The sequence below is a fragment of the Dermacentor silvarum genome, unplaced genomic scaffold (genome assembly GCF_013339745.2).
Source record: "Dermacentor silvarum isolate Dsil-2018 unplaced genomic scaffold, BIME_Dsil_1.4 Seq785, whole genome shotgun sequence".
NCBI lineage: Eukaryota > Metazoa > Arthropoda > Arachnida > Ixodida > Ixodidae > Dermacentor > Dermacentor silvarum.
The window spans coordinates 1-25,371 of record NW_023606774.1 but is presented as its reverse complement, the minus strand read 5'-3'; the positions used below and the strand labels follow the sequence as shown (position 1 = coordinate 25,371).

General features: G+C 49.7%; 10 non-coding genes across 10 annotated transcripts; all 10 read right to left on the bottom strand.

Annotated features, from left to right (window-relative positions):
• Positions 1–4,152: 4,152 nt before the first annotated feature.
• On the bottom strand, positions 4,153–4,226 carry Trnat-agu (transfer RNA threonine (anticodon AGU)). The gene has a single exon. It is a non-coding gene; the product is annotated as a tRNA-Thr (tRNA).
• Positions 4,227–4,308: 82 nt separating this feature from the next.
• On the bottom strand, positions 4,309–4,382 carry Trnat-ugu (transfer RNA threonine (anticodon UGU)). Its single transcript has one exon. It is a non-coding gene; the product is annotated as a tRNA-Thr (tRNA).
• Positions 4,383–4,464: 82 nt separating this feature from the next.
• On the bottom strand, positions 4,465–4,538 carry Trnat-ugu (transfer RNA threonine (anticodon UGU)). Its single transcript has one exon. It is a non-coding gene; the product is annotated as a tRNA-Thr (tRNA).
• A 5,107-nt stretch (positions 4,539–9,645) lies between these two features.
• Positions 9,646–9,719, bottom strand: Trnat-ugu (transfer RNA threonine (anticodon UGU)). Its single transcript has one exon. It is a non-coding gene; the product is annotated as a tRNA-Thr (tRNA).
• An 81-nt stretch (positions 9,720–9,800) lies between these two features.
• Trnat-ugu (transfer RNA threonine (anticodon UGU)) lies at positions 9,801–9,874 on the bottom strand. Its single transcript has one exon. It is a non-coding gene; the product is annotated as a tRNA-Thr (tRNA).
• Positions 9,875–14,846: 4,972 nt separating this feature from the next.
• Positions 14,847–14,920, bottom strand: Trnat-agu (transfer RNA threonine (anticodon AGU)). Its single transcript has one exon. It is a non-coding gene; the product is annotated as a tRNA-Thr (tRNA).
• An 83-nt stretch (positions 14,921–15,003) lies between these two features.
• Trnat-agu (transfer RNA threonine (anticodon AGU)) lies at positions 15,004–15,077 on the bottom strand. The gene has a single exon. It is a non-coding gene; the product is annotated as a tRNA-Thr (tRNA).
• Positions 15,078–15,160: 83 nt separating this feature from the next.
• On the bottom strand, positions 15,161–15,234 carry Trnat-agu (transfer RNA threonine (anticodon AGU)). Its single transcript has one exon. It is a non-coding gene; the product is annotated as a tRNA-Thr (tRNA).
• An 83-nt stretch (positions 15,235–15,317) lies between these two features.
• Trnat-agu (transfer RNA threonine (anticodon AGU)) lies at positions 15,318–15,391 on the bottom strand. The gene has a single exon. It is a non-coding gene; the product is annotated as a tRNA-Thr (tRNA).
• An 83-nt stretch (positions 15,392–15,474) lies between these two features.
• Positions 15,475–15,548, bottom strand: Trnat-agu (transfer RNA threonine (anticodon AGU)). Its single transcript has one exon. It is a non-coding gene; the product is annotated as a tRNA-Thr (tRNA).
• Between the last annotated feature and the right edge of the window lie 9,823 nt (positions 15,549–25,371).

Sequence of the window (25,371 nt, the reverse complement as noted above, 5' to 3'; positions counted from 1 at the left end):
GGCATACTATTGGTACTAACAATGAGCGCCGGCAGCGCAGCTCTTAATCTGAGCTGTAATACCGTACGCAGAAAAGGATCACGCACATCTCGAAAAAACAAAAATCTATTGACAAGCTTGTCGTACAAAAAGATGCGCCAAGCCCAGGCCACCTACCTTCACCCGCCTGAACAGATTTGTTCGGCTACATCTTTCCCAGTTAGAGTCCCAGATAAAAACGGCGAACACTCTGTGCAATCTTTGCACATTTACCCTTGAACAAAACAACGTCTGCATGACGTACCACAACTTCGTAATGAAAAACAAATTACATACAGTTGCCCTTGCGAAAATGGACAGGTTGATGCCTTTCCACCTGTCTGCTTTTTCTTTTGTTTCTTTTATTTGGTTCGTCCAGTATTCCTCGCTCTGTTTGTAGCTATCCAAGGGAACACCGAGATACTTGGTAGGGGTTTTCACCCAGCTCACATTCGCAAAGTTGTCCGGGGCCGAGGACCACTCTCCGTGCCACAAACCGAGGGACTTACCCCAGTTCACTTTACTGCCCGTTACATCACAAAACTGTTTCACCACGCGTATTGTTTCCGTTACGCTTTCTCTGTTTGTACAACACACGGCGATATCATCTGCATATGCCAGGAGCTTGACTTCTGCGGCTGCCAAGCTATAACCGCGTATTTGATCGTTCTCAGTTATCGCCAAACACATCGTTTCAATGTAAACTGCAAACAAAAGAGGACTGAGGGGGCAGCCTTGACGCACAGAACGCATGACGTTAATGGGGGCCCCCAATGATTTATTCACAATTAAACGTGTTGTGCAGTTCTGATACGCCAATGCCACTCCCTCAGTGATGATGGCACCTACATTAACGTGATCCAGAATGGCAAACAAAATATCATGAGACACACAGTCAAAAGCTTTCTCTAGGTCAAGCTGGAGCACTGCGACGCCATCGTAAGTGAGGTCACAGCACTCGAGCACGCACCGCATCGTGTGAATATTCGAAAAAATTGACCTCCCTTTGATCCCACACGTTTGGTGGTCTGCGACGATTTCTTTGATGACGCTTTGAAGTCTGGCTGCCAAAACCTTCATGAAAATCTTATAGTCGACATTGGTTAAAGATATCGGCCTATAAGATGTCACGAGCCTAAGTTTCTCCGCTTTGTCACTCTTAGGTATCAAGATGGTATGCGCTTTACCAAAAGAAGGCGGCAAAGCTTTGTTCACATACGCGTCGTTAAACAGGCCTGTTAGCAGGGGCGAAAGTTCTTTCTTGAAGGCTTTATAAAAACAAGCGCTCAGACCGTCAGGTCCAGGTGATTTGCCATTGTTCAAATCATTTATTGCTTTTACGACTTCGTGTTCTCTTATAGTCCCTTCTAATCGGTCCTTCGTGTCGTCACTCAATCGCGGCATGCGACTGAGAAAGACCCTTTTGAACTCATCTACATTAGCTTCTTGATATGCAAACAGTGACTGGTAATACTCTAAAAACGCTCGGCCTATGCTCTTATTATCTTCGACTAGTGTGCCATTCCACGAGATCTTATCGACATGATTACGTCGACCATGAGCTTTTTCAAGTCCTAGTGCCCTTTTGGTGGGCGTCTCTCCCGCTACTAATGCGTTTGCTCTTGCTCGCACAATCGCACCTTGATAGCGTTCTTTGTCCAACTGTTCGATTTTTTCTTTGATGGTTCGCATATCTTGCTTATACGCCCCTGGCTCTTCGCACTCCAGCGCTATCAGCTGATTAAGTATCTTTCGTAAGTCTCGTTCTTTCATTTCCCTCTCAAACTTTAAGCAGCTCGACCTTTCTATTGCTTTCATTTTTACCTTTTGTTTGAACCATTCCCATTTCTCTGCTATGGTTTCAGTACTTTCATCGCATACTTCCATAACGGCCTCATGTATTGCCTCTACAAATGGCTCGTCTTTAGTAGTAAGGCATTCATTTTCCATAGTTCCCAGTTAAAAGATGATTCCTTCTTCTTCATACCGATGTGACACTTCACCAAGCAGTGATCTGAGAACGACACAGGTGCGACAGAATAACTGTGACACATTGGAATCATGTCTTGTGACATGTACAAGCGGTCTAACCGCGCATGACTACTGCCTTGAAATCGTGTATACATCACCTCCCGCTCCCCCTCCAGACAGTCACATACATCGTCTAGTTCACTATCACTAATCAACTTGGAAAGTATGTGACTGCTTTTATCTCGAATACCGGCATTATTGGATCGATCCCGAGCCCTCAAAACACAGTTGAAATCCCCCAACAAAATCATGCACTTATCACGGCTAATGTACTGAAAAAGATTCGAAAAAAATACAGCACGCTCTTCTACAACATTTGGCGCATATATGCACATAACTCTGAATTCGACTCCACCACAAACAAAGTCGCAAACGACCATTCTTCCCGTCTGACATGAAAATACACTTTCAACCACAAGGTCGGGTAACTTCTTAATAAACAGGACGCATCCCGCTGACGTCCCTACCGCGTGGCTCACCACCGCATAATATCTGGTCGTGAAACGCCTCACCATGCTCCCGGTCTCCTCCTCCCCGTCTACCTTGGTCTCCTGGACAGCTAGAACGTCTATGTCTTGGTCAGTGGCCAACCGTAGGACTTGACTCTGCCTACGCCTAGCTGCCAGCCCTCTAACGTTTAGAGTTGCAATACTGAGTGACGGATTAGGAGCCATGATGAACTAGAGAATGAGGTAGGCCCGGAGCATGGTGCTTACCCCTCACGACCAGCCGTCGGCTAGCCGTCTCCGGGACCGCCCGGTTTCTCGTCGTTGTTTGTCTGCTGGGCTTGGTCCCCAGGCTTTCTGTCGGACGGAACGTTCGGCTTTGGTTTGAAGCTCGAGCGCCTCCCAAGAGGCGATTTCGCCGGCGGCCCATCACTGGAGCTGGTTGCCGCGTTGTCCTTGTCCTCGGCCTCATCACGGGGACGCTTGAAGGTGGCTCCGAGACTAGCAGCCCGGTCACCGTCGATAGCGGCCTCGCCCTGTTGCATCGGTGCATCGTCGTCGTCTCCTTCGTCTTCACTTGCGCCTTCCTTTGCATGGACAGCTTGCGCGTCGACCCGTGCCGGCGCAGTCACTTGCTCCGTAGTTCCCTTTCCCTTGGCGTCAACGCCCTCCGGTACCGACCCAGCACCTGTCGCTGGGTACCCAAGGTCTCCGGCTCCCTTAGCAGCGTCTTCGGTCTCGACCACATCCATGACGAGTTCTGCTGCCTCTTGACTCGCGGCTGGGCCAGTCGCGGTAGCGTAGGTCTTGACGCATTCGGTGTCAATGTGCCCGTAACGTCGGCACCGGGAGCAGCGTGGCACCTTACACTCCCGCCGCACGTGCCCAGTGCCTTGGCAGCGGAGGCACTGCATCGGCCGACCGGGTACCACCACCAAGGCCAACTCTCCGGCAACACGTATCTGGTGAGGGATATCTTCCACTTTCAGGCCACTCTTCAGCTTGAGAAGAACAGTCCTCGTGGTGGAACATTTGTCTGCGACACCTTAGGACACGCCACTTCTCTCGACTCACCTCTTCTACCTTGCCGAAGGCCGCCAATGCAGTCCGGACGTCTTCCTCGGCCACACCGTGCAGCAGCCAGTGAAGTCTGAGCTTCACCTGCTGATCCTGAGGGTCGACGATCACACATCGCCGCCCCTTCACCTGAAGTTCTTTCAAGGCCAGCAGGCGCTTCGTTGCAGCTGCGTCACTGAGGGTCACCGCCCACACATGATTAACTTGGTAGGCCCCAAGGCACACAATTTCCGGCAGCAGGCTCGTAGGCGTTAGGGCATCCCTAAAATCTTCGACCTTGTAAGGCCTCGCTCGTACATCACCATGCAGAAACACGGTGTTATTCACTATTCGTCCTTTTGGCAGTTGAGGCAAAATAAACTGGTATTCCGTTTCTTCGTCGTTGCTGTGCCTGTTTCCGCGGCCAAAAGTAGCCGCTGTCGCTGCCCTTGAAGAGGCCATGATCCCACGAACCGTCACGCTCGGTGGCCGGAAGCAGAATGACTAAGCCACGGCGCCGCGGAATACCCGCCTTTTCTGCATTCACCTCAATCGCGGGTATTGTCCTATGAAGAGTAAAAAGGTCAAAAGAAATGACGTGAGGCACCGGTGAGATTCGAACTCACGATCTCCTGTTTACTAGACAGGCGCTTTAACCAACTAAGCCACGGCGCCGTGGAATACCCGCCTTTTCTGCATTCACCTCAATCGCGGGTATTGTCCTATGAAGAGTAAAAAGGTCAAAAGAAATGACGTGAGGCACCGGTGAGATTCGAACTCACGATCTCCTGTTTACAAGACAGGCGCTTTAACCAACTAAGCCACGGCGCCGCGGAATACCCGCCTTTTCTGCATTCACCTCAATCGCGGGTATTGTCCTATGAAGAGTAAAAAGGTCAAAAGAAATTACGTGAGGCACCGGTGAGATTCGAACTCACGATCTCCTGTTTACAAGACAGGCGCTTTAACCAACTAAGCCACGGCGCCGCGGAATACCCGCCTTTTCTGCATTCACCTCAATCGCGGGTATTGTCCTATGAAGAGTAAAAAGGTCAAAAGAAATGACGTGAGGCACCGGTGAGATTCGAACTCACGATCTCCTGTTTACTAGACAGGCGCTTTAACCAACTAATTTTTTTTATTTATTGCCGGTCTTTGACAATGTACAATGCACATGGTATAGAAACAGACATCACAAAAAGAACACCTACAGAACATACTAAAAAACATGAAAGCCATCAGCCCAACATGGACTGGCGTTGTCAAACTAAAATTCTTTTAAAGCTGTCAGAGGTTCTATCCTCGACAGCCAATCGGGTACAATATCTTGCATTTTCTTAATTTCAATGAAACGAGACATACTTTCTCGAAAATAAATACGAGCAGGCCTAGCATCTGGGTCGCAATGGTACCCTGCCATTCGTGCCCGCCATAAACAGTGGAGGCCATTGAGCATAATTAGGTCGTATGGAACCCCGTCCTCATTGTCAATCGGTAAGTACCTGATCCCATGCGGATTCAACGGAAACTCCTTCTTGATTGTCCGTTTTAGGACGTCCCAGAAGTAGACACCTTCCCAGCAATGCAAGAACACATGATCTACAGTTTCAGGTTGCTTGCAAATCAAGCAGTGTGGGCCCCATGGTACAAGGAAGCCGCGTTCTTCCATGAATGTCTTCACTGACAGTGTTCCTGTGTGTAGCCTAAAAAAGAATGTTTTTGCCCCAGTAGGCACCTCCATTCTTTTCACCCGTTTAAGGACATCCTGTCCTGGTCCTCCACTGTATATCGCTCTGTACAATGGCACTGGAAAAATAATATCGCATACATCTTTATATAATGTCTTTCTTTTCACGGCAGATAAATAATCGAAAGAAAAACGCACAGAAAGAAAGCGCACACTGTCGACTACCTCTTTAAGATAGCCGCGAATCGTTCCTGGCATACTATTGGTACTAGCAATGAGCGCCGGCAGCGCAGCTCTTAATCTGAGCTGTAATACCGTACGCAGAAAAGGATCACGCACATCTCGAAAAAACAAAAATCTATTGACAAGTTGTCGTACAAAAAGATGCGCCAAGCCCAGGCCACCTACCTTCACCCGCCTGAACAGATTTGTTCGGCTACATCTTTCCCAGTTAGAGTCCCAGATAAAAACGGCGAACACTCTGTGCAATCTTTGCACATTTACCCTTGAACAAAACAACGTCTGCATGACGTACCACAACTTCGTAATGAAAAACAAATTACATACAGTTGCCCTTGCGAAAATGGACAGGTTGATGCCTTTCCACCTGTCTGCTTTTTCTTTTGTTTCTTTTATTTGGTTCGTCCAGTATTCCTCGCTCTGTTTGTAGCTATCCAAGGGAACACCGAGATACTTGGTAGGGGTTTTCACCCAGCTCACATTCGCAAAGTTGTCCGGGGCCGAGGACCACTCTCCGTGCCACAAACCGAGGGACTTACCCCAGTTCACTTCACTGCCCGTTACATCACAAAACTGTTTCACCACGCGTATTGTTTCCGTTACGCTTTCTCTGTTTGTACAACACACGGCGATATCATCTGCATATGCCAGGAGCTTGACTTCTGCGGCTGCCAAGCTATAACCGCGTATTTGATCGTTCTCAGTTATCGCCAAACACATCGTTTCAATGTAAACTGCAAACAAAAGAGGACTGAGGGGGCAGCCTTGACGCACAGAACGCATGACGTTAATGGGGGCCCCCAATGATTTATTCACAATTAAACGTGTTGTGCAGTTCTGATACGCCAATGCCACTCCCTCAGTGATGATGGCACCTACATTAACGTGATCCAGAATGGCAAACAAAATATCATGAGACACACAGTCAAAAGCTTTCTCTAGGTCAAGCTGGAGCACTGCGACGCCATCGTAAGTGAGGTCACAGCACTCGAGCACGCACCGCATCGTGTGAATATTCGAAAAAATTGACCTCCCTTTGATCCCACACGTTTGGTGGTCTGCGACGATTTCTTTGATGACGCTTTGAAGTCTGGCTGCCAAAACCTTCATGAAAATCTTATAGTCGACATTGGTTAAAGATATCGGCCTATAAGATGTCACGAGCCTAAGTTTCTCCGCTTTGTCACTCTTAGGTATCAAGATGGTATGCGCTTTACCAAAAGAAGGCGGCAAAGCTTTGTTCACATACGCGTCGTTAAACAGGCCTGTTAGCAGGGGCGAAAGTTCTTTCTTGAAGGCTTTATAAAAACAAGCGCTCAGACCGTCAGGTCCAGGTGATTTGCCATTGTTCAAATCATTTATTGCTTTTACGACTTCGTGTTCTCTTATAGTCCCTTCTAATCGGTCCTTCGTGTCGTCACTCAATCGGCGGCATGCGACTGAGAAAGACCCTTTTGAACTCATCTACATTAGCTTCTTGATATGCAAACAGTGACTGGTAATACTCTAAAAACGCTCGGCCTATGCTCTTATTATCTTCGACTAGTGTGCCATTCCACGAGATCTTATCGACATGATTACGTCGACCATGTGCTTTTTCAAGTCCTAGTGCCCTTTTGGTGGGCGTCTCTCCCGCTACTAATGCGTTTGCTCTTGCTCGCACAATCGCACCTTGATAGCGTTCTTTGTCCAACTGTTCGATTTTTTCTTTGATGGTTCGCATATCTTGCTTATACGCCCCTGGCTCTTCGCACTCCAGCGCTATCAGCTGATTAAGTATCTTTCGTAAGTCTCGTTCTTTCATTTCCCTCTCAAACTTTAAGCAGCTCGACCTTTCTATTGCTTTCATTTTTACCTTTTGTTTGAACCATTCCCATTTCTCTGCTATGGTTTCAGTACTTTGATCGCATACTTCCATAATGGCCTCATGTATTGCCTCTACAAATGGCTCGTCTTTTAGTAGTAAGGCATTCATTTTCCATAGTTCCCAGTTAAAAGATGATTCCTTCTTCTTCATACCAATGTGACACTTCACCAAGCAGTGATCTGAGAACGACACAGGTGCGACAGAATAACTGACACATTGGAATCATGTCTTGTGACATGTACAAGCGGTCTAACCGCGCATGACTACTGCCTTGAAATCGTGTATACATCACCTCCCGCTCCCCCTCCAGACAGTCACATACATCGTCTAGTTCACTATCACTAATCAACTTGGAAAGTATGTGACTGCTTTTATCTCGAATACCGGCATTATTGGATCGATCCCGAGCCCTCAAAACACAGTTGAAATCCCCCAACAAAATCATGCACTTATCACGGCTAATGTACTGAAAAAGATTCGAAAAAAATACAGCACGCTCTTCTACAACATTTGGCGCATATATGCACATAACTCTGAATTCGACTCCACCACAAACAAAGTCGCAAACGACCATTCTTCCCGTCTGACATGAAAATACACTTTCAACCACAAGGTCGGGTAACTTCTTAATAAACAGGACGCATCCCGCTGACGTCCCTACCGCGTGGCTCACCACCGCATAATATCTGGTCGTGAAACGCCTCACCATGCTCCCGGTCTCCTCCTCCCCGTCTACCTTGGTCTCCTGGACAGCTAGAACGTCTATGTCTTGGTCAGTGGCCAACCTGTAGGACTTGACTCTGCCTACGCCTAGCCGCCAGCCCTCTAACGTTTAGAGTTGCAATACTGAGTGACGGATTAGGAGCCATGATGAACTAGAGAATGAGGTAGGCCCGGAGCATGGTGCTTACCCCTCACGACCAGCCGTCGGCTAGCCGTCTCCGGGACCGCCCGGTTTCTCGTCGTTGTTTGTCTGCTGGGCTTGGTCCCCAGGCTTTCTGTCGGACGGAACGTTCGGCTTTGGTTTGAAGCTCGAGCGCCTCCCAAGAGGCGATTTCGCCGGCGGCCCATCACTGGAGTTGGTTGCCGCGTTGTCCTTGTCCTCGGCCTCATCACGGGGACGCTTGAAGGTGGCTCCGAGACTAGCAGCCCGGTCACCGTCGATAGCGGCCTCGCCCTTTTGCATCGCTCCATCGTCGTCGTCTCCTTCGTCTTCGTTTGCGCCTTCTTTGCATGGACAGCTTCCGCGTCGACCCGTGCCGGCGCAGTCACTTGCTCCGTAGTTCCCTTTCCGTTGGCGTCAACGCCCTCCGGTACCGACCCAGCACCTGTCGCTGGGTGCACAAGGTCTCCGGCTCCCTTAGCAGCGTCTTCGGTCTCGACCACATCCATGACGAGTTCTGCTGCCTCTTGGCTCGCGGCTGGGCCAGTCGCGGTAGCGTAGGTCTTGACGCATTCGGTGTCAATGTGCCCGTAACGTCGGCACCGGGAGCAGCGTGGCACCTTACACTCCCGCCGCACGTGCCCAGTGCCTTGGCAGCGGAGGCACTGCATCGGCCGACCGGGTACCACCACCAAGGCCAACTCTCCGGCAACACGTATCTGGTGAGGGATATCTTCCACTTTCAGGCCACTCTTCAGCTTGAGAAGAACAGTCCTCGTGGTGGAACATTTGTCTGCGACACCTTGGACACGCCACTTCTCTCGACTCACCTCTTCTACCTTGCCGAAGGCCGCGAATGCAGTCCGGACGTCTTCCTCGGCCACACCGTGCAGCAGCCAGTGAAGTCTGAGCTTCACCTGCTGATCCTGAGGATCGACAATCACACATCGCCGCCCCTTCACCTGGAGTTCTTTCATAGCCAGCAGGCGCTTCGTTGCAGCTGCGTCACTGAGGGTCACCGCCCACACATGATTAACTTGGTAGGCCCCAAGGCACACAATTTCCGGCAGCAGGCTCGTAGGCGTTAGGGCATCCCTAAATCTTCGACCTTGTAAGGCCTCGCTCTAATCACCATGAAACACGGTGTTATTCACTATTCGTCCTTTTGGCAGTTGAGGCCAAATAAACTGGTATTCCGTTTCTTCGTCGTTGCTGTACCTGTTTCCGCGGCCAAAAGTACCCGCTGTCGCTGCCCTTGAAGAGGCCATGATCGCACGAACCGTCACGCTCGGTGGCCGGAAGCAGAATGGGCTTTAACCAACTAAGCCACGGCGCCGTGGAATACCCGCGTTTCCGCATTCACCTCAATCGCGGGTATTGTCCTATGAAGAGTAAAAAGGTCAAAAGAAATGACGTGAGGCACCGGTGAGATTCGAACTCACGATCTCCTGTTTACAAGACAGGCGCTTTAACCAACTAAGCCACGGCGCTGTGGAATACCCGCGTTTCCGCATTCACCTCAATCGCGGGTATTGTCCTATGAAGAGTAAAAAGGTAAAAAAATATGACGTGAGGCACCGGTGAGATTCGAACTCACGATCTCCTGTTTACAAGACAGGCGCTTTAACCAACTAAGCCACGGCGCTTTTTTTTTTCTTTATTACCGGTAAGCAGCGGTACATAGTAATACCAACATAACTAACATATGTACACACACAGATGGACTTCACATCCGTTAAGTATAAATAATAAGCACAAGCAGCCTGTCATACTGTAACAGGCTTTGTTCAGAATTCCTTAAGATTGGCCAGGGGTTCCATCCTGGCCATCCAAGGTGGGGGACACTCTTGTGTTGCAACCACATCAAGAAAACGTCTTATTTGTTCTCGGAAATACACACGGGCTGGTCTTCTATCGGGATCGCAATAGAAGCCTGCCATGCGGGAGCGCCATATACAGTAGAGGCCAGTCAGCATAATCTGATCAAAAGGTGTTCCGTCATCGTCGTCTATCGGCAAAAATCTGATGCCATGTGGGTCAAGAGGAAATACTTTCTTTATTGTGCGCTGTAAAACATCCCATAAGTATACTCCTTCCCAGCAGTGTAAAAAAACATGGTCTATGGTTTCAGGTTGTTTGCAAATTATACATTGTGAGCCCCATGGCATGTAAAAGCCTCTTTCTTCTAGGAACGTTGCTACTGAAAGTGTACCTGTGTGTAGTTTGAAAAAGAAACTTTTCATACCTGGCGGTACCTGCATTCGTTTGACGCGTTTAAAAACATTCTGGCCTGGGCCTCGACTGTATATGGCTCGGTACATAGGCGGGGGAAAAAGGCCGTCCATTATATCATTGCGCAGCTTTTTCCTTGAGACCGTAAACAAATATTCTTTCGAATACCGTACAGCAAGGAAACGAACACTGAATACAATTTCCCTGTAGAAACCAAACACTGCGGCCGGCACACCTTGGGAGCATACAATTAACTGTGGCAACAAGTGCGCGAGTCTAACTCTACAGCCTGTTTGCCGAAATGGATCATCATTGTTCCGAAAGAACTTAAAAAGCCCAACTAGTTGCCTAACAAACAGGTGGGCCAGCCCTAGTCCTCCATCTTTCACCCGTCTGAACAAATTGTTGCGGCAACATCTCTCCCATCCGGAACCCCACACAAACACGGCAAAGACTCTGTGGAATTTTTGCACATTGGCCCTGTTACAGAAAATGAATTGCATGACATACCATAGCTTAGCGACGAAAAACAAGTTGCATACAGTAGCCCTGGCAAATACTGAAAGGTATTTGGCTTTCCACGCCTCAGCCTTCTCTTTAGCACTTTTAAGCTGGCCCTGCCAGTATTCGTCACTCTGCTTGTAAGCTTCGAGTGGTGCGCCTAAGTACCTTACTGGCGTTGTTGACCACTTGACATTCGCAAATATAGCAGGAGCCTCAGGCCATTCTCCATGCCAAATACCGAGGCACTTGCTCCAGTTTACTCTACTACCAGTGATTTCACTGAAGTTTTTCACAACATTTATCGTCTGTAAAATGCTCTCCTTGTCTTTGCAACACACGGCTACGTCGTCAGCATAGGCCAGGAGTTTGACTTCTGACGCTTGCATCATAAACCCATGAATACATTTGTTCTCAATGACTGCCAAACACAAACTCTCTAAATAAATACAGAACAAAAGTGGGCTGGCTGGGCAGCCTTGGCGCACGGAACGTTGAATGCTGATGGGGGCCCCCAAAGTCTTGTTAATTAAAAGCTTAGTAGTGCCGTTCCGGTACGCCATGGCCACCCCGTCAGTAATTATGGACCCGACATTTATATGCTTAAGAATGGCATATAAAATACTGTGAGCAACACAGTCAAAAGCTTTCTCCAAATCAAGTTGAAGAATCGCAACTCGTGCCCTTAAGGCGTCACAACATTCCAAAATCGATCTCATTATGTGTACGTTCGTGTTAATGCTTCGTCCTTTGATTCCGCATGTTTGGTGCCGGCCTACTATGGTTTCCATTACTGTTTGTAACCTGTCTGCGATTATTTTCATGAATATTTTGTAATCACTGTTGGTAAGTGATATTGGTCTGTACGACGTTACATATTTCAGTTTCGCCGGCTGGTCAGTCTTAGGGATAAGTACAGTGTGCGCTTGCGCGAAAGAATGTGGCAATGCGTTTACTTCATACGCTTTGTTAAACACGTCAGCGAGTAGAGGCGATAGTTCTGATTTAAACTGTTTATAAAAAGCGGCACAAAGGCCATCCGGACCGGGTGATCTTCCAGCTTTTAAATCTTCAATTGCTTTTTCAACTTCATGAGTTGATATCGGTGCCTCGAGCCTGTTCTTCGTCTCGTCGCTGAGTTGCGGCATACGCACCAAAAACGCAGCTCTAAAGGCGTCTACGTCAACAGTTCTCGATGCAAAAAGTCCTTCGAAGTGCTCAAAAAACGCTTGTGCTATGTCCTCACCGTCGGTTATTTCGTTTCTATCTACTTCAATTATATCTATGTGATTGCGCCGCGCATGCGTTTTCTCCAGACCAAGCGCGCGTTTAGTTGGCGTCTCGTCTGCTGTCAGTGCCTCTGCCCTTGCGCGTATAATCGCTCCTCGATATCGCTCTTCATCGCATAGCTCCAATTTCGCTTTGATGCTGCGTAAATCGTCTTTGTATGCGCCTGGCTGGCTGCACTCTAAGGCGGTTAATTTTTCCAACACTGCCCTTAGTTCTTTCTCTTTAGCTCTTTCTTCATACTTTATTTTACAGGACCGGTCGATAGCGGTTAACTTAATTCGTTGTTTAAAAATTTCCCATTTTTCAGCGATTTGCGCCACTTTGTTGTTTTCTACATCCTTCAAATGTTCCTGTACATTGCTTCGAAAAGACTCGTCCTTTAGCAATTTCGAATTCATTTTCCACATTTCCCACGTGAAAGTGTTGCCTTTTCCTTTGCGTCCAACGCATGTCTTGACCAAACAGTGGTCGGTGAATGAAACAGGTATGACATCGTAGCTTCGACATATGGGTATAACGTCTAGTGTCACGTATATCCTGTCAAGACGAGCGTGACTATTGCCTTGGAAGTGCGTGTATTGAACCTGGCGTGTTCCTACTAGGCAATCGGCCACGTCGTCCAAGTCACACTCGGCTAATAGTTCAGTGAGGACATGACAGCTTTTATCATTTGTTCTCTTGCCTGTTCTATCTCGATCACTGAGTACACAATTAAAATCTCCCATAATAATGACCTTTCTATGCGCGCATATCTGCGCCTTTAACGCTGAAAAAAACTTCTTGCGTTCATCGCATATATTGGGTGCATATATACATATCACCCGCCAAGAATCATCACCAACAGCAAAGTCGCAGTACACTAGTCTGCCAGTAGGGCACGAAAAATAATTTTCGATGAATAGCCCGGGCAGCTTCTTAATAAATAAAATAACACCTGCTGACGCTCCTTTGGCATGGCTCACTACCGCGTAATACGAAGGCGTAAACCTTAGCACCATGCCCCGGGTCTCCTCCTCCCCTTCGACTTTTGTCTCCTGCACGGCTAGAACATCGAGGTCTTGGTCCACCATCATCCGGTACACTTGGCTTTGTTTACGCTTGGCGGCCAAACCTCTCACGTTTAGCGTGCTCATGCTAAGCGTCGGGTTGGTTGCCATTGCTATACTACGGGAAAGAGAGAAAGGCCCGGAGCACCGTGCTCACCGCAACGTCTAGCCAGCGGCTAGACGCCCCCGGGACCGTCCGGCGGTCTGGCATGCTCCGTAGTCGGTGGTGGCTTGTCGCCCTCCTTCCTGTCCCGAGAGATGTTTGGACAGGGCTTGAAGCTGCTCCTTCTTAACATGGTTGACTTTGCAGGCGGCCCGTCGGCATGATTCTTCGGAGTTGCTTTGCCGTCGGTGGCGTCTAGCGGCCTTTTGAAGGGAGTGTTGCCGCTCACATCCATAGCGTCGCTGTCTGGGGCCGGGTCACCACTTTCTGCCACGTACGCGGTATCATCGGATACAAGGCAGTTTTCACTGCCTTTCTCCAGTTCTTCAGGAGGACCTGATGGCTCGTCTTTCTTTTGGGGAGTAGCAAGTACTTCTTCCGTACCTCCCTCTGTTTTTGTTGTCGCCTCCGCATTGTTGGCGCTCTCCTGGTCACCCGCCCCTTTGGCGGCGTCCTCGGCTTCAGCAGCATCCATCCTCATCTCTGCGGTGACTTCGCTTGCTGGTGGTCCAACGGCTGTAGCGTACGTGCGTACACACTGATCTTCAGTGTGGCCAAAATTACGGCATCGCGAGCATCGCGGCACCTTGCACTCGCGACGGACATGCCCGAAACCCTTGCATCGTAGGCACTGCATCGGCCGTCCAGGCACCACGACAAGGGCCAGTTCACCTGCAACTCGGATTTGGTGCGGAAGGTCGTCTACTTTCATTCCGCTCTTCAGTTTCAGAAGAACAGTTCGAGACGTTGAATCCTTATCTCCGACGCCTTTGACGCGCCATCGTTCTCGCGTCACTTCAATGACCTTGCCAAAGGCTGCCAGCGCTGTCTTTACATCTTCGTCTTCAACCCAGTACAGCAACCAATGAAGGCGAAAGCGTACCTGTTGGTCTTGAGGGTCGACGACTACGCAGCGACGCCCTTTCACGTTGAGTTCTTTCAATGCCACGAGTTTCTTCGCCGCCTCGTCGTTCGAGAAGGTGACCGCCCAAGCATGATTGATCTGGTAGGCGCCAAGGGCCACGACTTCCGGTAGCAATCCAGTCGGGACGAGCGCGTCTCGGAAATCTTCGACCCTGTAGGGCCTTGCTCGCACGTCCCCATGTAAAAACACGGTGTTCTTTACAACACGTCCCTTGGGCAGAGGTGGCAAAATAAACTGATAGCTCGCTTCCTCGTTATCGATAAGCCTGTTACCGCGGCTGGTCGCCGCAAAAGCTGCTCCTTCGGAGCCCATGATTCGCACGTCCGCACAGCTCGGCTGCCGGAAGCAGAATCCTTTAACCAACTAAGCCACGGCGCCGCGGAATACCCGCCCGTTTCTGCATTCACCTCAACCGCGGGTATTGTCCTATGAAGCGTAAAAAGGTCAAAAGAAATGACGTGAGGCACCGGTGAGACTCGAACTCACGATCTCCTGTTTACTAGACAGGCGCTTTAACCAACTAAGCCACGGCGCCGCGGAATACCCGCCCGTTTCTGCATTCACCTCAACCGCGGGTATTGTCCTATGAAGCGTAAAAAGGTCAAAAGAAATGACGTGAGGCACCGGTGAGATTCGAACTCACGATCTCCTGTTTACTAGACAGGCGCTTTAACCAACTAAGCCACGGCGCCGCGGAATACCCGCCCGTTTCTGCATTCACCTCAACCGCGGGTATTGTCCTATGAAGCGTAAAAAGGTCAAAAGAAATGACGTGAGGCACCGGTGAGATTCGAACTCACGATCTCCTGTTTACTAGACAGGCGCTTTAACCAACTAAGCCACGGCGCCGCGGAATACCCGCCCGTTTCTGCATTCACCTCAACCGCGGGTATTGTCCTATGAAGCGTAAAAAGGTCAAAAGAAATGACGTGAGGCACCGGTGAGATTCGAACTCACGATCTCCTGTTTACTAGACAGGCGCTTTAACCAACTAAGCCACGGCGCCGCGGAATACCCGCCCGTTTCTGCATTCACCTCAACCGCGGGTATTGTCCTATGAAGCGTAAAAAGGTCAAAAGAAATGACGTGAGGCACCGGTGAGATTCGAACTCACGATCTCCTGTTTACTAGACAGGCGCTTTAACCAACTAAGCCACGGCGCCGCGGAATACCCGCCCGTTTCTGCATTCACCTCAACCGCGGGTATTGTCCTATGAAGCGTAAAAAGGTCAAAAGAAATGACGTGAGGCACCGGTGACATTCCAACTCACGATCTCCTGTTTACAAGACCAGCGCTTTAACCAACTAAGCCATGGCGCTTTTTTTATTGCCGGTTTTCCAACAACACAACACGTATTACACATCACAAATAAGAGGTTCAAACAAGGTTATATTAAGGGTTGTCATTGTTATGAACATAATGCCGTCAGTCATGTAGTGACTGACGATGTCATTTAAAAATCTTTTAGTGTGACCAAGGGTTCTACGCTGGCAATCCAGGGAGAAACACATTCTTTTGTTGTTGTTGTTTTTTTTCACTTCTGGTAAGCGAGCAATGCTCTCTCTAAAGTACAGCCTTGCCGGTCTTCTATCTGGTTCACAGTAGAAGCCAGCCATTCGTGAGCGCCATATACTGTGCAGGCCAATCAACACGATTAGATCAAAAGGTACTCATTCTTCGTTGTCTATTGCAAGGTACCTTAAGCCGTGCGTATCTAGCGGGAATTGTTTTTTGATTGTCCGCTGCAACACATCCCAAAAATAGACCCCCTCCCAACAGTAAAGTAAAACGTGATCGATGTTTTCCGTTTGTTTCCAAAAATAAAACAGTGAGAACCCCATGGCATATAAAACCCTCGCTCCTCTAAGAAAGTTCTTACAGGAAGTGTTCCGCTATGCAACTTGAAAAAGAAAGACTTCAAGCTTGGCGCTACTTGCATCCTCTTAACTGTTTTGAGGACATTCTGACCCTGGCCTGCACTGTATATTGCTCTGTACAACGGAATCGGCAAGACTATGTCACATATGTCTTTGTACCATTTTCTCTTTTTAACAGAATTTAAATAATCCTTTGAAAAACGAACACTAAAAAATCGCACACTGGCTACTACTTCCTTAAGATAACCCTGTACGGAACCAGTCAAGACATGGGTGCTTATAACATAGTCGGGTAACAGTCACCCTAATCTTGCCTGGCACACCGTTTGCAGGAATTTGTCCCTTAACTCGCGAAAGAAGAAAAACCTATTCACTAATTGTTTGAGAAAGAGATGTGCCAGTCCAAGCCCCCCACACTTTACTCTCCTGAACAAATTTGTGCGACTGCACCTTTCTCAGGTAGACCCCATACAAAGATAGCAAATACCCTATGTAATTTCTGCACATTTACCCTAGAACAGTACATAACTTGCATCACATACCACAGTTTGGCCACAAAAAACGTGTTACATTCGGTAGCCCTCGCAAACATGGAGAGATAATTAGCCCTCCAAGCATTCGCCTTTTCACCTAAGAGATCTGCTCGTTGCTGCCAGTAGTCATTATTATTTTTGTAGGACTCAAATGGCACACCCAGGTACTTCACAAGCATTTTCTTCCACACGACGTTGGCAAAAATGTCCGGGGTCGATGGCCACACTCTGTGCCAAAATCCCTGACACTTTCCCCAGTTTACCTGACATCCTGTAATGTCGCTGAAAATTTTGACAGCTCTAATGGATTATTCGATGCTTTCATAATCAATACAACAGACTGCAACATCATCGGCATACGCGAGCAATTTCACCTCTGAAGAATGTAAACTAAAACCATTAATAGTAATATTTTCAAGCACTGACAAACACAACGTTTCAATGTAAATGCAGAACAAAAGTGGACTGATGGGGCAGCCCTGGCGAACGGAACGCTGTATTTTGATGGGGGCCCCCAATGCCTTGTTACTAATTAGTCTGGTAGAGCAATTCCGATACGCCAGAGCAACACCGTCCATGATGATGGACCCGACAATAATGTGTTCTAATATGGCAAACAAAATAACATGCGCCACGCAATCAAATGCCTTCTCCAGATCCAACTGGAGTACGGCCACACTAGCTTCAAGGGAATCGCAACACTCAAGAACGGACCGCATCTTGTGAACATTTGTAACTATAGTGCGACCCTTAATTCCACACGTTTGGTGCGGACCAACGATGTCTTTAATAACTGACTGAAGCCTAGCCGCTAGAACTTAAATGAAAATCTTGTAGCCCACATTTGTGAGTGCGACTGGCCTATATGATGTTACTTGCTTCAGCTTGTCCTCGTCCTCTGTCTTCGGAATCAGCACCGTGTGGGATTCACTGAATGACGGTGGTAATACCTTACCATCGTACGCTGCGTTAGAAACTGGTACGAGTACCTGTGACAATTCCTTTTTAAACCGCTTGTACAACGCAGCGCACAGCCCATCAGGGCCAGGCGACTTGCCGGGAATCAAATTATCAATCGCGTGTTCCACTTCAAAATCAGTTATCGGCGCTTCTAATGCAGCTTTCGTTTCTTCACTCACTTGAGGCCTGCGTGCTAAAAAATTCGTTTTAAAACGTTTCAGGTATACCTGCGTAAGTCCGAATAGATTATCATAGTGCTGAAAGAACACACGTGCTATGCACCGCCCGTTTCAATCACGTCAATCTGATTGCGTCGTGCATGCGCCTTTTCCAGTCCAAGCGCCCTTTTTGTGGGTGTCTCTCCTACAGCAAAGGACTCGGCTCTAGCACGAATAATCGCGCCGCGATAACGTTCCTCGTCATGCAGTTCAAGTTGTTTGATATTCCGTATATCACTTTTGAACGCTCCCGGCTCTTGACACTCCAGTTCTGTTAACTTTTTCAAGGTTGTTCTTAGTTCTTTTTCTTTCTTTTTTCCTTCATAATTTAGTGTGACGCATCGATCCATGGCTTTTATTTTAATCCGCTGTTTAAACCCTTCCCATCGTTCTGCGAGTTTACCCTCTCCGTTCAGAATAGTTTTTTTCGATGCATTCCAACACTGCTGCTACAAAACTTTCATCAGTGGTTAGTTTTGAATTCATTTTCCACAGCTCCCAAGAGAAGCTGCATCCTTTTGTCTTTCTTCCTATCTCACATTTGACTAGACAATGATCAGTGAAGGAAATAGGACAGACATTGTAACTGATGCACATCGGTATTGCTGCAAGCTACACGTGAATGCGATCTAAACACGCATGGCTATTTCCTTGAAAGTGCGTGAAACGCACATCTCCCGTTCCCATCATGCAGTCAGCCACGTCCTCTAATTCCCATTCAGTAATTATCTCGGCCAAAATATCCCGACATTTATCGCTCTTTAGGCCTCTATTTGACCTATCTCTGGCATTGAGAACACAATTAAAATCACCTAAGAGTACCAGATGCTTATCAGAAGACATGTGCTCCTTTAACTTTGAAAAAAAATTGCGACCGTTCCTCTGACACATTTGGCGCATAAATACACTCCACACGTCACTCCAGTCCCCTCAATACAAAATGGCACGAAACTAACCGGCCGGATGAACATGAAAAAATAAACCTTGCACCGCGAGACCCGATAATTTCCTTACAAACAATACGCAACCCGCCGACGCCCCTATGGCGTGGCTCACTATCGCGTAATACCGCGACCTAAATCGCTGCACCATGCTCCGTGTCTCCTCGTCACCATCCACTTTTGTCTCTTGCACTGCTAACACGTCAAAGTCATGGTCCACCAGGAGCCTACACACTTGGCTCTGCTTTCGCTTGGCGGCCAGACCTCGAACGTTTAGTGTCGCCAATCTAAGCGTCGGGTTGGTAGCCATGGCTGTCTAGTGAAATGAGATTGGGCCAGGAGCATGGTGCTTACCTTTAGCGTCTACCACTCCGCTAGACGCCACCAGGTTCACCCGGTGGACCGGTCCCACTGGAGAGCGGAGGTGGCTTGTCCTCCGTCTTTTTTTCTGCTCTATTGATGTTAGGACATGGACCCGCCGTGTTTGCTCAGTGGCTATGGTGTTGGGCTGCTGATCACGAGGTCGCGGGATCAAATCCTGGCCACGGCGGCCGCATTTCGATGGGTGCGAAATGCGAAAACACCCGTGTACTTAGATTTAGGTGCACGTTAAAGAACCCAAGGTGGTCCAAATTTCGGGAGTCCCCCACTACGGCGTGCCTCTTAATGAGATCGTGGATTTGGCACGTAAAACCAATTTGAAAAAACAGAAAAAAAAATAATGTTGGGACGTGGCTTGTAGCTGCTGCGCCTGCCCACAGATGTCTTCGAAGGCGGCTCGACATCGCTACTTCCTTGGTTCGCTACATTGCTGCCAGCTGCCTGTTCAAGAGGACGTTTAACAGAGGCTGCGACGCTGCTGCCCGTTGCGTCGTTCTTTGCCGACAGGTCTTCCACTGTCTGCATTGACACACATGCTTCCGTTGAGTTGCTTGTGCATTCTTCCTTAGTCTTGTCCGCCGTATCGTTTGCCACTCCTTCGGTAGCCTTGTTATGGACTGGTGCCCCCGCCTCGACAGCCGGTGCAGGCGAACAGTCTGCCGCACTTGGAGTTGCCTGGTCTCCTGCCCCTTTTGCCGCGTCCTCGGCCACATCCATTAACAAGTGCGCGGCGTCGTCGCCCTCAGCCTCAGCCTTCTGCTACCGACCTCAGGGTCAGTAGCAGAAGCGTACGTCCATATCCGCTGGCCTTCCGAGTGACCAAGCCGGCGGCATTGCAAGCACCGAGGAACCTTACACTCCCCACATACATGACCAGTGCTTTGGCAGCCCAAACACTGCATTGGCCGGCCAGGCACGATTGCTAAGGCCAGCTCACCAGCCACCCTGATTTGGTGCGGGAGGTCTGCAATCTTCAAGCCGCTCTTGAGCTTGAGCAACACGGCCCGGTAGTCGTCCCCTTGTCGCTGATTCCTTGTACCCGCCATCGCTCTCGGGTGACCTGGACGACCTTTCCAAAGGCCGCGAGCGCCGTTCTTACATCTTCATCGGCCACACCATGTATCAGCCAGTGAAGACGCAGCCACACCTGCTGGTCTTGAGGGTCGACCACGATACAGCGCCGCCCCTTTACCTTGAGCTCCTCGACGTCCAGCAGCCGTTTTGTGGCGTCGGCGTTGTTCATGGTTAGAGCCAGACAAGTTGATCTGGTAGGCCCCAAGGGCCAGCACCTCCGGTAGCAACCCTGTTGGGCCAAGAGCGTCCCGAAAATACTCAGCTCGGTAGGGTCTAGCTCGCACGTTGCCGTGCAAAAAGACGGTGTTTAGCGCAACGCGTCCCTTTGGCAGGGGAGGCAAAATAATCTGATACCTGTGTCGTCTTCGCCGTTCACCCTGTTTTCGCGGCTAACGAGTGCCGCTGTCGCCGCTCCATTGGAGCCCATGATTCTGCTGACCGCTCAGTTCGGCTGCCGGAAGCAGAATGACTACTACGTACGCCATGGTGCCGTGGAACACTCGCCTTTTCCGCATTCATCTCAATCGCGGGTATTCTTCTGTGAAGCGAAAAAGGTTAAAAGAAATGACGTGAGGCACTGGTGAGATTAGAACTCACGATCTCCTGTTTACTAGAAAGGCGCTATGACCAACTAAGCCACGGCGCCGTGGAATACCCGCCTTTTCCGTGTTCACTAGAGATGGGTCGCTCAGGAGCGAGCCGGATCTTGTGAGCGGCTCTTTTTAAAGAGCGAGTGAGCGGTCGTTCAGTAAAAATGAGCGGCGGTTCTTTTGGAGAAAGGGAGCCGGTTCTCTCGCGTTCAGAGAGCCGTGCCGATGCGTTCCGTCAGAGCCGGGTCTTCTTCTGGATTGGGTGCGACTTCCGTGCCATCTATTAGCGGTACGAGAAAGCAACTGCCCTCCCGCCCTTCCTCGCAAGAGTCGCCTTCACCCCCTCGCCTTCGGCTGAAGAACGAAAGAACCGCCGCTCACTTACTGAACCACCGCTCCCTCGCTCTTCAAAAGAGCGGCTCAAAAGATCCGGTTCGCTCCTGAGCGTTCAGGAGCCAGCCGCTCTTTTCGCCACGGCTCTCTCGCTCTTCAAAAGATCCGGCTTGCTCCTGAGCGCTCAGGAGCCAGCCGCTCTTTTCGCCACGGCTCTCTCGCTCTTCAAAAGATCCGGCTTGCTCCTGAGCGCTCAGGAGCCAGCCGCTCTTTTCGCCACGGCTCCCTCGCTCTTCAAAAGATCCGGCTCGCTCCTGAGCGCTCAGGAGCCAGCCGCTCTTTTCGCCACGGCTCTCTCGCTCTTCAAAAGATCCGGCTCGCTCCTGAGCGCTCAGGAGCCAGCCGCTCTTTTCGCCACGGCTCCCTCGCTCTTCAAAAGACCCGGCTCGCTCCTGAGCGCTCAGGAGCGGGCTGCTCTTTTGAAGACTGAGGGAGCCGTGGTTCAGTAAGTGAGCGGCGGTTATTTAGGAGTGAGGAAGCTGGCTCTCTCTCGTTGAATGAGCCGTGCCGAACTGTTCCGTCAGAGCTGGGTGCTCTGCTGGGTTTCGATGTTTTTCGATTTCTGACCGACGAATGGTGGCCGGTGTGGGCCGACTCGCGCTACTGGTACTCGCTCGCAATGTGTGGTGTGCGCAGCAGTCCCCTTGGTTTTTTGTGCGTCTTATGGTGTGGCACCCGATGCCACCGAGGGGAGAAGTAAAGAAGTCTTAATTCGCAAAGGATGCCATGCTCCGCGCATGCTCCGCGCTCGTTGCCTGCTGCTGTTCGAACGATGTCGCACGACTCTCACCGATCGCACATCGTGCGCTGGTCCATTAAGACTTCGAAGATGGTCTTCCGTGTCCTTAAAGCGCCCCTAAACCATCTCAGATATTTTTTCAACATTTCAAGTAAACGTGCATCGAGTTCAGAATGCCGTCACGATCAACGATGCCAAACGCTGCAGCGCTACGCGCTGGGGGAGTGCCAAAAAAAAATGCCGTGCTCCTCCCCTCGCCTTTCCGGTATCCCCAGCTGTCGTCACGATGTCAGCAGGGGGAATCTGGTGATGTCAACTGCGGAAACGATGTCCATTGGTTGAACAAGAACCTACGACTTCCGGTTAGTCTGCTAGCAGGTACGCGCGCTTTCTGCTCTTCCTCGTCGCGTTGCTCGTTTGTGCGCCCTTGCGAATCGGTAATTACAGCCCGCAACGCAAGTGCCAAATCGCTCGCGTTCCAACACATTCGTGCTTAGCGGTCTGATTAGCTGCACGAACAGAGTGCGACACTGTTGGCCTTTCCAGACATGCGCGCAACACAGGGTCTATAGCGTTACGCTTCGCATAACACGGGCTGGCACCGCAGCGACAGCGGGTAGCCGAGAAGCGATGAGTCATGTTACCGGCACGGTAACTCATCGCACGCCGTTTGCCATTCGCGGGCCGCCGTTCAACAGCGGTTTTTGTTCGCGAACGGCGAGATTTCCTTGCCGTACGTAGAGAGGATGAGACCGGGACTCATTTGTGTGGCAGATTCGCCGCCGCTGATCGCTCGACGGCGCCGATATCGTCGCTAGGTCTTTTCTGGTTCCCTTCAAAGCTAAAACGGACGGCGCTTTGAAATGAAATACCGACGCTCACAAGCCGCAATATTTTCTTATTGCTGTTATCGCTCTTCGCAATACTTGTACACAAAGAAGAAAAATACGCTGATATTAGCGGCGCCGTCGGCTGCGATGCGAGCACAGCCGAGCCCGTCGTCTCCCGGCTGCAGCTGATGTTTTCGTTGACGGTGGCGGAGGCGCGCAGGTTCGCGGTCGTCGATTGCGCCATTGATGGTGCAGCGGGTGGGGCGCCGGCCGAACTGCCGTCTACTTTGGACACCTCTCGCGGGGCAGACGTTCTACGGCACTGGCGGACGGTTCGCCGTCGGTATATGTGCCGCTAGCAGGGGGGTGAATCTTCCTATACCTCCCATTGGTTCATTTATAGCAGACACTCAGTCGACGCTAGCGCCAAAGCGCACTTCAGTTAGGCTCTAGCGGATGGATGACGGTACTACGGTGGCGAAAAAAAGAAAAAAAGAAAGAAAAGCGGCGCGATTTTTTTACCCTCCCCCTTTCGCTATAGCACTTTTTTTTCTTACTTTTTTATGATAACGTTGTTCCGTTCTTTTCTCCTTTCCCCCTTGACTTTCCTATTCCTCCTCGCAAGCCTCGCCTCACCCTCCCCTCATGGCACGCGCAATGCTGTTTTTTTATTTCTTTAGCTGTCCGCGGCGAGCGTTTTTTTTTTTTTTTCTCTCGCGGGTGTTATCAGACACACCGCCGGACCGAAGCGCGCGCTCCTCACCTGTCCGGCCGTGCCATTCGTGCATTCGTGCTGCGCGCTTGTGCGCAGTGGATTCTTTTTGCGTTTTCATGCACGCAGTGCCGTTCATTATTAGTATCAAGCAAGCATGTGCCCAAATTATATTAAAAATTAATTGCTCTTAAAACACAACAGTTCTTTGGACTCACTTTATTGTGTTCGTTTGCGAAAACCAGAATTGGAGCAGACAGTGCAACACACTATAGAATGCAACAAAACGTGGATGGTGTTCCATGTACGTACATGTAAAAACATTTATTGTAATTGATCTAATGGCCAATGCGCAGAATAGCTTCTCACGGGCTGCTTTTCACTCGGTCCATAAAATCCACCTCCCTGAAGTGCACCGAGCATATTCTGCAGGTTGTTGATCTTGTCTCTGGGCAAACCCATTAGGTCCATCCTTCCAGCGTAGGTTAAAAACGCTTCCATCCTGAAGAACAGTGAAGATCATAAATTATAACATCGCAGTTGGAACATACAAAACAGAACTCGTTTCGCATCACGGCAGAGTACTAGTTGAGATATGTTAACCTTAATTCCCAGAAACGCATTTTTAAACGATCGCGGCCAATTGGATAGAAATAAGTGCAAAGCGTACACCTACACACGTCTTCCTTGCGATACGTACAGGTGGTACTATATTTATCAGGAGCTTTATGTTCGCTGCTCGTTGGCATAACGATTTACTGCATCGTTGTGGTGTTTTCCAATCAGCCAGCTTATGGTGTTGGGCTGCTGAGCACGAGGACGCGGGCTCGGATCCCGGCCACGGCGGCCGCATTTCGATGGGGGCGAAATGCGAAAACACCCGTGTACTTAGATTTAGGTGCACGTTAAAGAACCCCAGGTGGTCCAAATTTCCAGACTCCCCCACTACGGCGTGCCTCATAAACAGATCGTGGTTTTGGCACGTAAAACCCCATAATTTAATTTAAATCAGCCAACTGCTGCCTCACCATCGGACAGCCATGTACGACTGCGCACAATTACTGTCACAAATAACAACCGGGAAGTAAACAGCACGGTGCTCACCTGTTGTCTTTAGGGATGCGGTAGAATTTCACGTCGCACGGCTCACTTCGTCTTCATGTGGTCCTACACCACGGAACCACACACGAACAGCTACAGCTGCGAGACGTGGCGGAAGAAAAGCCGACAAACGTGCAACGGTAGGTTACCACACGGACCACACTGCTGGCACGGAAGGAGAAAAACTGACCGTATAATGCCTGAAAAAATTTTCTGCCGTTTTGGCCGTTATCAGCATGGCCGACGACGAGCGCGGGCCGCGCCACCGATAGTTGAAGGCGAGAGAGAAACAACAAAGTTGAGAGAGGGTTTACAAGAAAAAAAAAGGAAAAGCGATTTTGGTTCCGCTTGCATCTCATGGATGGCGCTGCAATTCGCGTGGACAAAAAACCAGCGGAGTTTCCGGGGCCTGCCGCTAGCGTGGACGAGACCGGAAGTATGCAGTGTTTTTAGAAGCGCGTTGGCGATGACGTATGTCACGTGACCTTTCGAGAAGCACTCGGCGAGGAGGGGAGAATACCAGCCGATGAGGAGAGTAGCGAAGGAAAGAGCGAAACGAGCGAGGGCCGTTTTTCGGTCATCAAACGCGTGTAACTCCGCTATTACGGCACCATTTCGAAAAATTCTCGCGGCTAC